The sequence below is a fragment of the Acomys russatus genome, chromosome 16, assembly GCF_903995435.1.
Source record: "Acomys russatus chromosome 16, mAcoRus1.1, whole genome shotgun sequence".
NCBI lineage: Eukaryota > Metazoa > Chordata > Mammalia > Rodentia > Muridae > Acomys > Acomys russatus.
Window position 1 is genome coordinate 14,098,161 of NC_067152.1, and position 17,218 is coordinate 14,115,378.

Here is a 17,218-nt window from a genome sequence, read left to right on the forward strand (position 1 = left end):
TCCACATTAAACTGAGTCTGTATTAACCTTGTAGACTTTTTCTTGTCATTTTATTCCAAATGACACACTCTGGCAACTATTTATGACATTTACATATGTCCTTATTAAAATGTCCTTAAAGATGATTTAAGTTTCTTAAGATAAACACAGACGTGTATAAGTTCTTGAAGACGTATCTTTGTGTCTGTGGGCATGCACATGCCAGGGTCCATGTGTGGAGGATGGAGGACAACTTTTCAAAGCCGGTTCTCGCTTTTCCACGGTGGGTCCTAGGGACTGAACTCAGGTCATCAGGCTTGTGCAAAAGATGCTTTTATCCTCTGAGTCATCTTTCCAGCCCTGTGTGTGCAAATTCTATGCCACTTTAGACGAGCAACTTGAGCATCCTTAGATTTTGGCTTCCATGGGGGAAGCCACAGAACTCGTCCACTGCGAGTGCCGAGGGGCAGCTCTGCTAATCACTTCGCATGTGGAACCTAAAGTTACCAAGCTCACGGAAGCCACAGAATGACAGTCACAAGGAGCTGGGAGGCAGTGGCAAGAGAACGACAGAGGTTGAAGGTACACATTTTAGAAGCTGGCGAGAGGGCTCAGTGCGTAAAGACACCTGCTCGCAAGTCTGATGACTGGAGTTCAATCCCCAGAACATCTCTGGTGGGAGGAGAGCGCCTCAAACCTCCACATGTGCCCTGTTACTCAAGTTGCAGGGGTTAGTTGGCTAAACTTCCCTCTCTGGGGGAGACGATGTAAGGCCCAAATAACAAACCAAGATACAATACCACCGAAGTTCACCCTAGGACATCAATGGGATTTTATTGAGATTTCTCACAGAGCACAGGTGAGGGGTTCCTTACAGGAGTTTGGGTCTTCACCCTCCCACAAAGACCACACTGGAAGCCGTTTACCCAGCAGGGAAGAATAATTTCCTGAAGCCACCCACCGCTAGTCTTTGCTGGCCTATATTTTCTAGCCCGTCCCCCAGGCCAGGTGTGACTTAGGTAGAATGACACACAGCAGGTGGTTTGACAGGCTGGATACTCGGGTGCACAGCGCATGACCCTCCCTGCTCCTCCCACAGGGGGATGCTGGGTAGTAGCAGGTTCAGTTGGGATGACCTTTTGCTGAGCTCCTAAAGACAGATTGTTAGTTGGGGAGGACAACCCTGTACAACAGAACCTGGCACCCTCTTCTGGCCTCTGAGCACACCTGCATGCATACGCACATGCTTTACACAGACACACATAATTAGAAATAAAGGCTTTAGGGCTGGAGAGGAGGCTCAGCAGTTAAAAGCCCTAAGGTCCTAAGTTCTGTTCCCAGAACCCCATGATGGTTCTGTCTGTAACATCAGTTTCAAGGAATCTGATGTCCTCTTCTGGCCTCTGCTGGCACTGAGCAAGCACATGCTACACAAACATACACAAAAACAAAACACATAAAATCTTTTTAAAAATATACATACACATATATAAATGCTAGCATACGAATCTAGCAATATAGAAAGGGATAATACATCATCATGACTAAAGGGGCTTAGTCTAGGAATTCAAAATGAAAAAACAGCCAGGGTGTAGTGGAGCACACCTTTAATCCCAGCACTCAGGAGACAGAGGCAGAAGGATCTCTCTGAGTTCAAAGCTAGCCTGGTCTACAAAGCGAGTTCCAGGAAAGCCAGGGCTACACAGAGAAACCCTGTCTTGAAAAACCAAAAAGAAAAAAAGAAAACAAACAAACAAACAAACAAACAAAAACATGTTCTTTACTTCCCCTGCCCCCTCAGTGCTGAGATTCAAACCAAAAGCCTCATGCATGCTGGGGAAGCATTCTGGATCTGAGTTACAGCCCTGGACCTACAATTCACCATATTAATAGAACAAAGAGCAAAACCATACCAAGATCCAAAACTAGGTACATAAAAACACTTAACAGAACTCAACATCCATCCACTGTATATATACTCAGAGAACCAGAGGCAGAATGAAACTTCAATCTAATAAAGGACAGACAGAAACACCAACAAGAAATTGCAGCAGAAACAAATTGAGCATTCTTTTTTTTTTTTTTAGATTTATTTATTTATTTATTATACAGTGCTCTGGCTGTATATACACCTGCAGGCAAGAAAGCATCAGATCACATTATAGATGGTTGTGAGCCACCATGTGGTTGCTAGGAATTGAACTCAGGACCTCTGGAGGAGCAGACAATGCCCTTAACCTCTGAGCCATCTCTCCAGCCCCGAAATGTGCATTCTTTTAAGTGTCATTTAGAAGATGAAAACTGATCAACTAACACCAAGTGAAAAGGACGTGAACATTTGAACTGGGAGAAATGAGTAAATGTTTCTGTCTGCCTCACCACTACATAAGATGCTGTGTCCACCATGAAAGAACCACAGGTACCAGGCGTGGTGGGGCACACCTTTAATCCCAGCACTCGGGAGGCAGAGGCAGGCAGATCTCTGTGAGTTCGAGGCCAGCCTGGTCTACAAAGCAAGTCCAGGACAGCCAAGGCTACACAGAGAAACCCTGTCTTGAAAAACCAAAAAAGAAAGAAAGACCACACAGGTTCCTTCTGTGTAGGAAACAAGTGACCCCTGTCACTATTAATCTTGAGGGAACAGTCTAACTCTTGGGATGAAAATCAAGAAAAGCGTTTGTGGAGTTTGATCAGCTAAAATAACTGTAAAAATAGAAATATGAACAACAGAGTTTGTATAGAGAATTGGCATTTTCATGGTTTAAAGAAAACAGTTTTTCTATATGCAGCAAAACCTATTTTTAAAACCATTAAATTTCAAAATTACAGTTTCCTTTTTTAAGTTGAGTTTTTCTAATGAGGTTTTCCTCATCATAAATACACATAGAAATTCTACAATTGAAATAGCTACTAACACCTGAAGTCAATTACCTTAATATACATTATATATGAATCAGACATCTAAATTAAAATTTCATATTATTATGTATATTCTCTTTAAAATACTAAAATTTTCTTTAAAAATTTTAAAGATTTCTCAACTATTAATTTTATGTATGTGGGGAGGGAAGTTCAGCATGTAAGGAGATGTGGGCACGGGGAAGAAAACATGGGTCCTGTGTGAGGGCACTACTCTTTTGGATTGGTTTGGTTTTCAAACAGGGACTCAGCCGGGCGTGGTGGCGCACGCCTTTAATCCCAGCACTCGGGAGGCAGAGGCGGGTGGGTCCCTGTGAGTTCGAGGCCAGCCTGGTTACAAAGCAAGTCCAGGACAGCCAAGGATACACAGAGAAACCTTGTCTCAAAAAAAAAACATAAACAAAGCAAAAAAGAAAAAAGAAAGAAAGAAAGAAAAAGAAAAAAGAAAAGAAAAGATAGGGACTCACTATGTAGCCTTGTCTGGCCTGGAACTCACTATGTAGGCCAGATGGTTCCAAATGGCTATCAAACTCATAGAGATCTGCCTGCCTCCAGTGCTGCAGTTAAAGGCATGCCCCATTGTGCCTGGGATAGTACTCTTAGCTGCTAAGCAATTTCTCAAACACCTTCCCCACATCTTTTTGTTTGTTGGTTGGTTGGTTGATTTGGTTTGGTTTGGTTTTCTCAAGGCAGAGTTTCTCTATATAACCACCCTGACATTCCTGGATCTCACTTTGTAGACCAGGCTAGCCTCGAACTGACAAAGATCTGCCTGCCTCTTCCCCTCTCTTTTAAAGATTTAGAAAGCCAGATGGGCGTGGTGGTGTATATCTGTAATCCCAGCACTCAGGGAGACAGAGGCAGGTGGAGCTCTGTGAGTTCAAGGCCAGCCTGGTCTATAAATCAAGACCAGGACAGCCAGGACTACACAGAGAAACCCTGTCTCAGAAACAAACAAAAATATTTAAAAATTTTTAAATATTGATTTTATATGAATCTTTTGCCGATCCCCTAGAAATGGAGTTACAGATGTTATAAGCTGCCATGTGAGTGCTGGAAATTGAACCTATGTCCTTTCCAATAACAGTAACAGCTCTTAACCATTGAGCCATCTCTCCAGCCCCTAAATTTTAATTTTTAGAAGGCAATATTTATTTTTATCTATTTTGTGCTAATGGGGTGCGGCACATGTCTCAGCACATGTATGGAGGTCAGAAGACAACCTGTGGGTGTCAGCGATCCCCCAAAGAAGGTGCTCAACCTTCGTGGTTAGCCTTTACCCTTGGAGCCCTCTCACCAGTTCTCAAAACAGCACAAGCTGTACTTAAGGCATCTAGGTATTGAAGAGTCCTGATTGATTTTTCATTTTCTTTTTTGTGACAGGTCCTGATGTTAGCCCAGGCTGGGCTTGAACCCTGGTGTCAGTGCTGGTGTCCTAGTCACGGGCCACCACACCTGCCCACAATCTTTCACTGAAGCACGCACCTGTGGAGTGAAGTAACTTCTGTATTGGTTAAGTATCCTTTCTAGACCTGTGGAATGTCAAATGTTACACAGATGGAAATATGATAAACTGTTAGTCCATTGGCTCCAAGAATAATAAAATTACTAAAATTTGGAGAAAAACCAGAGTTTGGACTTTTTAAAGCTGGGTCTCATGTGTCCCAGATTGTTCTCAAACATACCAGGGTAAGAATGATCTCAACTCCTGGCCCTGGTGTTCCCACCTCCCACGCTCTGGGATCTCAGGTGTGCACTGCCACACTCAGTCCATGCAGTGCCGGGGGTGGGACCCAGGGCTTCATGGATGCCAGGCAAGCTCGCACCAACTGAGACACATCCCCAGTCCCTAGACTCTCATATAAATAAATAAATAAATAAAACTGGGAGGTGGGAATTAGTAGCAAACGCCTGTGACCCCAGCACTTAGGAAGCAGAGGCAGGCAGATCTCTGAGTTGGAGGCCAGCCTGGTCTACAGAGCGAGTACCAGGACAGCCAGGTCTACACAGAGAAACCTGCCGTCTTGTTGTTTACTAGTGACTTTGAGCAAAGCTTCAAACTTTTCTTTTTGGAAGATTTATTTATTTATGTATGTATTCTCAGCATTTCGGAACTTTGTCTACATTTATATCTCTACACCAGAAGAAGGCATCAGACAGTTGTTAGCTGCCATGTGGGTGTGGGGTATTGAACTCAGGACCTTTGGAAGAGCAGTGAGTGCTCTTGACCTCTGAGCCATCTCTCTCGGCCCCAGCTCCAAAATTTTCTAAGCCTTGGGTTGCTTCTATAATTGAATTGATGTGAGAATTAAGTATAAGCATGCACAAAAATGTACAGTGAATGTTGTCTGAGCCATAGTCAAAGGACAATATCAGTTGCCAGCTATATTAAATGGGACAAACCTTCTACCAGAATTTCTCAAAATCAAAACATAGTCTTTAGTTATTTTCAATGTTCACGGGAAATCTTGCTAGAAATTTATCTAGGGAAACCATGCAATGGAAAGCTACTAGCTTAGGCACAAAGATGATGACTGCAATGTTTCATTTAGATTAACAAAATGGAGTAAACTCCAATTTTCAAAATGTGGGACTGATTTATCAAATTCTGTATAATCTACAGATGAAACATTAGGCAACAACATATTATTCAAGTGAAAAGGACAAAATATGTAATCTAGCAGAATTAGAGTTTTTGTGAAATTCAAGTCTATGGAAAAGGGGCCTAAAAATGAAGACACAGAATGAGGGTGTACCAGGGCTGCAGAATTATCACCACTTCCCCTGCTTCGCCTCTAGTTTGTTTGTTTGTTTTTTGTTTGTTTATTTTGGGGTTTTTTTGTTGTTTTGGTTTGGGTTTTTTGGTTTTTCAAGACAGGGTTTCTCTGTGTAGCCCTGGCTGTCCTGGGCTCACTTTGTAGACCAAGCTGGCCTCGAACTCACAGCGATCTGCCTGCCTCTGTCTCCCAAGTGCTGGGATTAAAGGTGTGTGCCACTACCGCCCAGCGCCTCTAGCTTTTTAAAAAATAATTTTTAATAAAAATTAAAGAGAAAATTTGTAGCAGCATGTGGTGACACACTCCTCTGATCCCAGCACTCGGGAGGCAGAGGCAGGCGGATCTCTGTGAGTTCGAGGTCAGCCTGGTCTACAAAGCAAGTATAGGACAGCCAAGGCTACACAGAGAAACCCTGTCTCAAAAAAACCAAAAATAAATAAATAAATAAAAATCCTGAAATGTGTATGAGCCCTACCTAGATGGGGAAAATGTTATTTAAGACAAATAATGAGTTGTTATGTAAACTTTGTAACAATAAAAATGCTATCATGTACTTCCTATAAACTTTCAGGTCCTAGGTTGGATAGTGAGCAAACACAGTTCCTGGCTTCACTGAGCACATGCCCAGTGACACTCTGGAATGAAGACTGAATCCTCCTGGGCTCTAGAGTATTCTTTCAGTTATAGATCACCTTGCCTATTGTACCATAGGCATTTTCTCTGACCTCCACCAAACATACTTGACTTTTCCTATCCACCAGGCAAAATGCTGCTGCACCCATTTCAGGGGCCAGCAAGATGGCCCAGTGGGTAATGGCACAAGCCACCAAGCCTAATGACTGAGTTCAATCCCTGAAATTCATATGCTGGAGAGAAAAAACACATACAACTTCTCTTCATACCTCCACAGGCCAACACACACACACACACACACACACACACACACACACACACACACACACACACCACAGCATGTATGTGCACTGATACAAACACATATATAAATAAACTAACATTGAAAAAATTTAAACACATTATTTAAACTACATAATAGTGTATTCACAAATGCTACCATGGGGGTCTATGCCTAAAATCTCTGCAGACAGCAACATTAGGAGGTACGAGTGCCATGGTTAGTGCATCCTCTTAACGTCCTTAATTGTAAAGCCAGTGTGTTTTACATTAAATGTGCTCACTCACAGACGTTCATCATCTGTAGTCAAGATTATTCACAAGTAATTATGGTTTCAAAGACAGTTCCGAAATATTAAGCACTGATCTCTAGTTACGTTTAGAGAAACACACATTGAAACATCTCCTCCTGATGCATCCACATCCACCCACACACACTTACATGCATACCCACACATGGAAAAAGAAAGAAAGAAAGACTTTCTTGTGAGCTAGACACAGTGGCGCACAGGTGTGTCCTGGCACTCGGGAGACAGGGCCAGGAAGACTGCTTTGGGTTTGAGGCCAGTCTGGGATATAAAGTGAATCCTAGGGCAGCTAGAATTATATAGCAAGACTCTTTCAGGCAGAGTAAATATCTTTTTTTTTTTCCTTGTATTTTCTACCATGCCAGATACTAAATGTTAGTTTGCTGATAACATTTCTGCATAGCTATAGCACCATGTAAATGGAACATTAATTGGATCCTTATGCTCTCCTTAGAACAGTGGCTTGGGCTTTACTGTTCACCATGATCGCAGCAAAGTTTCTAAAGCTATGGGATGTAACCCCTAGTGGGGTTACCTAACTAAGTGTGGGCGTCATAAAGAAAATGGTAACAGTAAAAGGATTCTGAGTACATAATGACCAAGAATCAATCAAAATTAAATGCATTATGCACCCAGGGTTTTCTGGCAGCATTCGTCTGTGCTGCATCATGCAGCTTTACTGCAGGCTTGGTTCTAAACACACAGCATGCATGCTTTGCACACACTGCGCATGCCTCGGCCACACAGCACTGACGAGACCGTGGAACACCAGCTTAGAGTCTTACAGAGTCAAGACCACTGTAGGCCATAAACTGCAGTGTTTTTACTGCACGTACATTTTATACGAACATAATGGGGACTGGAGAGAGAGCTCAATTAACCAGTTAAGTACACTTGTTTGTATAGAGGACCTAGGCCAACCAACCGGAGCTCTAGTTTCAGGGGATCTGATGCCCTCTCTGACCTCCATAGGCACCAAGCACGAATGTGATGCACATGCTTACATGCAGGCAAAACATTCACACATAAATTTTTTTTTTTTTTTTTTTTTTTTGGTTTTTCGAGACAGGGTCTCTCTGTGTAGCCTTGGCTGTCCTCGATTTGCTTTGTAGATCAGGCTAGCCTTGAACTCACAGCCTGCCTCTGCCTCCCAAGTGCTGGGATTAAAGGCGTGTACCACCACGCCCAACTTTTAAAAAATGAACAAATCGCTGGCATGGGGACACATGCCTTTAATCCCAGCACTCGGAAGGCAGAGGCAGGCGGATCTCTGTGAGTTCAAGGCCAGCCTGGACTACAAAGCAAGTCAAGGACAGCCAGGGCTACACAGAGAAACCCTGTCTCAAAAAACTAAAAAATAAATCTAATTAAAACTGTTTATTATAGAAAACAATGACATTTTTATAGCTTTGTGTTTCTTTTCTCTCTCTTCTCTACTTTATGGGTTCTTCTCCTAACTGTCTCCTAAGAATATCTTCTCTGGCTCAGCTCAGCTTCTTCTGGCTCAACTGTCACCAACGTCTTCTCACTCTGCTAGAACAACTCGCTTTCAACTGTCTGTTTTCACTGTGTTCAGTCTCTTCTCCTCTCTGGCCTGACTCACCCTTCCTTCTCCCTGCACCAACTGTCTTCTCTGACCCTACGCTCCAACCTGACTCTGCTCTGACCCTACTCCAGTCCTACTCAATCTCTCTCAGCCTCTGCCGACTTTTTTATACTTTCTCCTTCTCCCAGAAGTCCAAGTGCCAACCAGATACTGAAGGGCATAGGGTCAACTGGGGATCCTTTAAAGGGCCAGGCGCACAAAATAAATCACACTACATATTTTGTTTTTCTGCAGTAATCACTCAGAATGAGAGTATCTAATTAGCATATCTTTGGGTAGGATTGTATACAGATGTTTGATTTTAAAATGGCTGTTTGCATTGTTCACTTGGGTTTAATAAAATTTGCTGAATGAATTTTGGCTTGCAATTAGGAGAGAATTGTCAACCATTTCAGAAACAACCCTAAATACACTTCTGCCATTTTGTCTGTATATTAATGCAAAGTGGCCTCCTCAACATGGATGACTGTAAAATCAAATTATCAATTAACGGTAAAAAGTGCTGAAGATGCTCTACGTCCTGCAGTATCAAATATTCAGCCAGGATTTAATTATTCATGAAGAATAAATAAGCAATCCATCTCATTAGTGTGCTTATTTGCATTACCATTTAATAAATGGTAAAATTATATGAATACAAAAAAATTATGTGAAGATAAATTTCTTTATGATTTATTGTCAGCAAATATTTCATTTGTATGCCTATTCTAACTGTCTATATGCCTGTAATAATTTTGCTTCTCTGTTGCTATGATAAAGCCATGACCAAAAGCACCGTGGGAAGGAAAGGGCTTATTACATGTTACATGTTAGAACCCGCCACCAAGGGAACTCAGGGCAGGAGCTCAGAACCCGGAGGCAGGAGCTGAACCAGAAACCACGGAGAAAGGTTGTTCCCCATGTACCATGCACATGCCTGGTACACACAGACCCAAAGGAGGGAATCAGATCAGATCTCCTGGAACTGGAATTAAGAATGGCTGTGAAAGCCAGGTGCAGGGCTGCACACCTGTAATCCCAGCACTTGGGCGGCAGACGCAGGCCGATCTCTATTGAGTTCAAGGCCAGTCTAGTCTACAAAAGTGAGTTCAGGACAGCCAGGACTACAAAGACAAACAAACAAACAAAAAGAAGAAAGAAGAGGAGGAGGAGGAGTTATGAAGCTGGGCATGGTAGATCTCTGTGAGTTCAAGGCCAGCCTGATCTGTAAGATGAGCTCGAGGACAGCCAAGGGTACACAGAGAAACCCTGTCTCAAAAACCCAAAGCCAGAAAAAAAAAAAAAAAAAAAAAAAAAAAAAGATACTGGTGTAGGTCATGGGAAGGATGGCACTTCTGGCTCACCTCTGGGACACGCTTCTAGTGAAAGATACCATTTGAAATGAGTGTTGAGGGTCAAATCTCTAGATTGTAAAGAAGACGAAAAACTAATAAATAATATATTCAGATTTATAATCTGAGTCATCATCATGTGCAGTCTTTTATATCTAACCAGTATCTTAGTGTGCTTCCATTTCTCTATTCATGTCAAGGATTTTATATTTTTGTACATTTATCATGCCAGGTACAGTGGCACACACCTGTAATCCCAGCATTTAGGGAGGCAGAGACAGGCAGATCTCTGTGAGTTCAAGGCCAGTCTGGTCTAGGACAGCCAAAAAAACAAAAAGAAAGGAAGGAAGGAAGGAAGAAATGGTTATATGGTAGGATGGATACAGAGAATCGCTTATCCTTTACATCTTTGTGGGTAAGTAGGATTCAAGCATAGTAGAGATGGGTACATCTTAGAGAGCCTTCAGTTATAAATCTTCTGCAGTTTGGGAAAGGTAGGATAAGAAAGAAATGGGGTATAGGGAGGGAGGGGAGAGTGAGAGAGAGACAGAATATGAAAGAATTTACAAGCCATTGTTCTAAAAGTCAAAGAAAACAAAATGAAGGCAGAAATGAGAGCCAGATCTCAGGCAACAAGATAACAAGCTTTGGAGTCAGGTGCATCAGACTTCTAGTTTTGATTCTACTATTTATCTTATGTGACCTTGGAGAAAGCACCTAATATCTATAAATGACTCTTATTTACCCAGCAGAGTGACAGCACTGTGGCGCTGAGGACGCCATTGCACACGGGACAGCTACTGACCCTGTAGTACATCACCAGCTCACTGCTCTGTTTTTTTGTTTGTTTGTTTGTTTTGGTTTTATTTTTTTGTTTTTTTGTTTTGTTTTGTTTTGTTTTTTTGAGACAGGGTTTCTCTGTGTAGCCTTGGCTGTCCTGGACTCACTTTGTAGACCAGGCTGGCCTTGAATTCACAGTGATCTGCCTGCCTCTGCCTCCTGAGTGCTGGGATTAAAGGCGGGCGTGCACCACCACACCCGGCTATGTATACCATTTAAAAAATAGGTTTAATTATATTTTCTTAGAATTTACTGTTAATTGTGCATATCCTAAAATGTCAAATGATTTGGTATTTTGCTTAAACATAGCTGGTCGTCTATGCTGAAAGAACTGAATAATATAATAAATTTCCATGGTCTGTATCAACCACAAAAGCTATCAGGCAACAGAGAAAGCTCCATTTATTTGACAACCACTTTAAAAAGCCATAATAAAATAAAAAGCCTTTTTAAAAACAAGGAAATTCTCAGAATGGAAAGCTCAATTAATTAAAATCTTTTATAGTCTTTAGGGAAATGAGAAGAAATTCAGTTTCATGGTTTGATGATTCTGACCTATGTAGGAATATAAAATGTACTAATTACTTAATGTCATATTTAATGGACTTTTCCACTGTGGCGTTTAATTAGCTTATTTGAGTAAGAGTATAACTTTAAGGTGCTTTTTATTTTCAATACTTTATTCTTGTCCTCCTCCTCCTCCTCCTCCTCCTCCTCTATACTGGGACCAAACTCAGGGCTTCACACGTACTGTCCAATTTATTTGCCACTTCTCTGTGCCCCAGCCCCTTGGTCATCAGTATATGTATTTGTTTTTTGTTTGCTTGTTTGTTTTTCTTTTTTCTTCTTTTGGTTTTTCGAGACAGGGTTTCTCTGTGTAGCCTTGGCTGTCCTAGACTCGCTTCGTAGACCAGGCTGGCCTCGAACTCACAGTGATCCACCTGCCTCTGCCTCCCGAGTGCTGGGATTAAAGGCGTGCGCCACCACGCCTGGCTTAGAATATTTTTAAAAGGACCTAAATTATTGTCTTTTTGCCAAGTTTTTGATAAATGCTAGGAATTGAACTTAGGTCCTTAGTACATGTTAATATCATTTGTCCTCTATTTTATCTTCTTTTATAGTCAGTGGAATTCTGGTCTTTAGTGACAAGCTTTACTTGAAGCCATTTTTAAATGCATTATTTGAAAGAATAATGATTTTACAGTAATGATTCTGAAACTGTTACAGCAGGTGGATACAATGGTGAGGGTTATAATCCATGACACTTTTAGAATACATATTATTAATTCTTCAGGTTAATTTATTATCTACTGCTTATTAATGACCAGTATGTATTTTATTGGCTTCTAAAATATTATATATATTTGTGATATTAATATAGTTTGCAAACTCAACAAAAACATTTCTCAACCTTTTAAAAAAATAATTAAAAAGTAGAGGCTGGAGAGATGCCTCAGCAATTTAGAACACTCCTTGCTCTTGCAAAGGACTGGAGTTCAATTCCCAGCACCCACATGCTGGTCACAGCCATCGCTAACTCCAGTGCCAGGGGATCCGACAGGGTCTCTATCATCCTTTTATGGCCTCCACTGGCACCAGACATGCACATAGTACAGATATACACACAGCCAAAACTCTCATACATTTTAAATAAAATAATTTTTAAAAATTGAAAGTATCTGAGTGTGGTGGTGTAGTCCTTTAATCCCAGGACTAGGGAAGTAGAGGCAGGTGGATTTCTATGAGTTCTAGGGCACCCTGATCAACAGGGTGAGCTCCAGACCAACCAAAGCTACATAGTGAGACTGTCTCAAGATAAAAAAAAAAAAAAAAAAAAAAAAAAAAAAAAAAAAAAATTAAAAGGGGGGCTAGTGTTGTACCTCAGTGGTAGAGAACATGGTTGGCATCTATAAAGTCTCAGGTTCAAACATCAGCACCAAATAAATAAATAGGAACTGAGAGTTGACAGTTGGCAAACTGTTTGCTGTTCAAGCAAAGGAACTAAATTTGGATCACCAATACCCACAGGCATGGCCTGTCAGTGCTGGGGAGACAGGGACAGGCAGATCCCTGTAGCTCCTGCCTACCCAGCCAGCTGAAGGAGTAAGCTTCACGCGCAGTGAGAGACCCTGTCTCAAAAGATAAGGTGGGGAGCAACTGAGGAGAGCATGATATTGACCTCTGCCCTCTGAGCGTGCATGTGTGTGTGTGTGTGTGTGTGTGTGTGTCTGTCCATGCATGCACGCATGCACACACACACACACAATAAGTATTTTAATGCTTTTCAAAACAGACTTGTATTGAGTAAATGACCATTACATTAGGAATTAAAAGTATAGAGAAAAAAAAGGATGCCTCTTGCCACTTCAATAGTAATTGAAATTTAAATTTTAAATAGGTTGCAGCATTAGTCAACTACTTAATAGGAAAAAAAATATCTCCAGGCATCTTAGTAAATGAACAATTACCTTTTTTAAAAAAATTACCATTCCTATATCCTATACACCAAGATGCAAACTGTTTTTTAATTCATTGCTCAAATAATTGCTGGATCTCAAATTGCACGTGCAATAGCAACACTGATAACTTTTTCTTTTCTTTTCTAGAGTGAGGGAATGAAGGTGGAGCGTGCCTGCAAATGAGGGCGGCTGGGTTCTCTCTCTCTTTTTTAATGATTTATTTATTTTTATGTTGTGTGTATTGGTGTTTTGCCCACGCGAGGATGTCGAATCTCCTGGAACTGGCGTTTCAGACAGCTGTGAGCTGATGTGTGGGTGCTGGGACTCAAACCCGAGTCCCCTGGAGCAGCAGTCAGTGCTCGTAACTGCTGAGCCATCTCTCCAGCCCCACCTTTTTCTTTTATTAAAAGCAAGAGTTTAGAAAAGTATTTGGTGCAACAACAACAACAACAAAAAAAAATCTTTAAAATGTTCTTTATAGGTAGTCTCTGAACAGGATAATTTTTAGGTGAAAGATAAAATGAAACCCTCACTTCCCCTCCATCAAAAGGGATGCTAATTATAGTTACCAGAAAATGCCTCTTCTGTGCAGAATAAACAGCACCTACAATGGCAAAAAGGCAGGGAAATATGCATTTGTGAGGATCTCAGGGAGTTAAACAGTGTTAGCCAAGTTAGAGCAGGAGGAAGAAAAGCCAGTGGCAGCCAGGCATAAGGTGCAAGCGTTTAGTCCCAACACTAAGGAGGCAGAGGTGTGTGGCTCTATGTGTTCCAGGATAGCCTGGTCTACATGGAGAAACCCTGTCTCAGAGAGAGAGAGAGAGAGAGAGAGAGAGAGAGAGAGAGAGAGAGAGAGAGAGAGGAGCCAATGACAGGGAAATTAGCTGGGAGGCTACTAAAGTAATAAGAGAGGATGAAAGCCTAAATTAAAGCTATGGAGATGGTTCAGTGGGTAAAAGTGCTTGCTGCAAAGGCGTTAGAGCTCAAATTTAAATCTCTAAAAACCCATGTAAAAGCCAGAGGTGGAGAGACAAGACGCTGGCAGGCCAACTAACCTAGTGTACATGGTGGGGAAACTATGTGAAGGTGAAGCCTTACACTTACGCTTGCCCTCCGACCTCCAGAGGCACCGGCACACACACAGGCATGCACGCACACACACAAGCACTTTCGCACATTCGTGCGTGTGCATACACACACACACACACACACACACACACACACACACTAAAAAATAATAATCTGAGGCCAGACATGGTGGTGCAGGCCTTTGATCTCTGTGAGTTCGAGGCCAGTCTGGTCTACAAAGCAAGTCCAGGACAGCCAAGGCTACACAGAGAAATCCTGTCTCAAAAAAACAAAACAAAACAAACTCTGAATTAAGCAAATGGCAGTGATAAAAACTCAAAGAATGACTACCTCTGCATCTTCACTGAGATTTTTCTTGGTAGGAAATAGATTTGCAATGCAACACAAGCATGATAAAATGGTCGCCATTAACCCCCATCCCTTATGTCAGACTTTCTAGAACAGTACACTAACATACTGATAGTAAAACTTTTTTTCAACACACACCTTAGCTTTCTCATCTGCAAAATTACTTACTAATAAAATACACAGAGTTTCTGCAAAGGCTAAGCAAGGAAACAAACACAAAACAGGCCCTAAAGCAACTCTCAATAATGTTGTATCAGAACAGCGCACGATTGTTAGCTGGCTGCAATCGTTTTGGATGCAGACAATGCTGACTGTCACCAGATTTACAATTTTAACTTCATTTTCCACAAAGATGCTTTTATTTACCAATCCAAATTAGAGAATGCCCCGCGCAAAGCAGCACCCACTCCCTAGGCAGGGGTCTTGCTAATGTAGCCAGTGACAACCTTGAACTTCAGTCCTCCTTGTCCCAGCCCTACAAATTCTGGGCTTACAAGCATTTGCCGTCACACCTGCCTTGAGTGTTCTCTCTCTCTCTCTCCCTCTCTCTCTCTCTCTCTCTCTCTCTCTCTCTCTCTCTCTCTGTCTCTCTCTGTCTCTCTCTCAGGATGTGGCTCCATAGGGTACTTGTCCAGTGTGCCCAAAGCCCTGGCTCAAAGTCATTCTAATACAGATCAAATTCCAGGCCAGCCACAGACACCAGAGCCCATGGGTTGGGTGGAGATACAGCTCAGTCTGTAAAGTGCATTCCTAACAGGAACAGAACCCTGAGGTTCCATCCCTAGTACTATTAAAGCAGGGGTGAGGTGCACGCCTGTTATCCCACCACTCAGGAGGCAGAGGCAGGAGGAACAAGTTAAATGTTATCCCCAGCTACATAACAAGTTCAAGGCTAGCATGTTACATAATTATTTTCCTGGGTTTTGTTTGTTTGTTGTTTTTTGTTTTTTTGAGACAGGGTTTCTCTTCGTAGCCCTGGCCATCCTGAAACTCACTGTATAGATCAGGCTGGTCTCGAACTCAGAGATTCATTTGCCTCTGACTCCTAAATACTGGGATTAAAGGCCAACACCACTCAGCACATAGTATTCTTTTTTTTTAAATATTTTATTTAATTTTAATTTATGTGCATTGGTGTAGGGGTGTCAGATCTTGGAGTTACAGACAGTTGTGAGCTGCCATGTGGGTGCTGGGAATTGACCCCAGGTCCTTCGGAAGAGCAGGCAGTGCTCTTAACCACTGAGCCATCTCTCCAGCCCAGCACATAGTATTCTTAACAAAAAAAAAAAAAAAAAAAAAAAGGAAGCCAGGTGTGGTGGCACATGACTTTAATTCCAGCACTCTGGAGGCAGAGGCATGTAGATTGCTGTGGGTTCAAGGCCAGACTAGTCTACAAAGCAAGTCCAGGACAGCCAGAGCTACACAGAGAAATCCTGTCTAAAAAAAAAAAAAAGACTGGTGATAGCTCAAACAATAAGGGCATTTGCCTCCACTAATTATCCTCTGACCTCCATGTGACCTCCAAACACATGCCACACTTATATACACATACAACAAACAAACAAGTAAATGTAATATTTTTAAGCTAGAAGGGAATACATAATTCTGTGAGGAAGAGATATTTAGAATAAAATCTAACAGTTGCGCTGTAAAAGAGAAGAGAAAAAGCTGATTGGGCAAAGAAAACAAAAGTACAGAAGCAAGAAAAAACATCCAAGGTTCTGCAAATTCAATCAAGATCACTACAATTAGTGAATAGTTTAACTGAGGTGAGACTAGAGGAGGCAGCCAGGAGCAACGTCAGGTAGGGCCCTGTAGGCTCATCAAGCATGTCAGCCCTAGCTACAAGCTGAAGATGATACCGGGACCAGCCCTAGCTACAAGCTGAAGATACCGGGACCCGTTTTAAGCAGACAGAGAAGCAACAACTCTGAAATATGGAAAATTATTTGGTACTTCGTAGCTGGATGGCAGCTTGGGCCAGGCTGGTGCAGAGGGAGGCAGATCATTTTGTTTCATTTAGAAGTGAAATTAAAAGATTTCTAAACAAAATAATTAAAATGCTCCATTTTGCCTCTCTATGGAGGTACAGAGAATTTCTGCAATGGCTCCCTACAGATGCTCTAAACAGTGAAGCCTAAGAATATAAATGAGGCATTACTCTACGGTGATGCGCTTCTTACGTTGTGTTGCTTTTTCCAGTGCTGGGGATTGAACTCAGGGGTCCCACACATGGAGGATAAAACTCTATCACTGAGTGAAGCCTCCATCCGAGCCATAAAAAAAAACAAAAACAAACAAACAAACAAAACTAAATCTAACCCTGTACAGTTTGCTAGGGCAGCCACCACCCACCCTGTGGCTATTAAGTGTCTGAGTATAAAGAGAACTGTGTAATCATTGTAAAATATACAGAGAACTTTAACAACATGAAATAAGAATTTTATATAACACTTTATGTAGGCTGAAGACTGAAATATAAATATTTTTTGGGTACTTCTGGCTAAATAAGCTATTAAGTCTAAACTTATCTTTTTCTTTTCATTTTCTTTTCTCTTTTATCTAAGGTAGAATTTCCCTATGTAATCCTGGCTGGACTCATTGTATAGCTCAGACTGGCCTCAAACTCACAGCAATCCTGTAGCCTTGG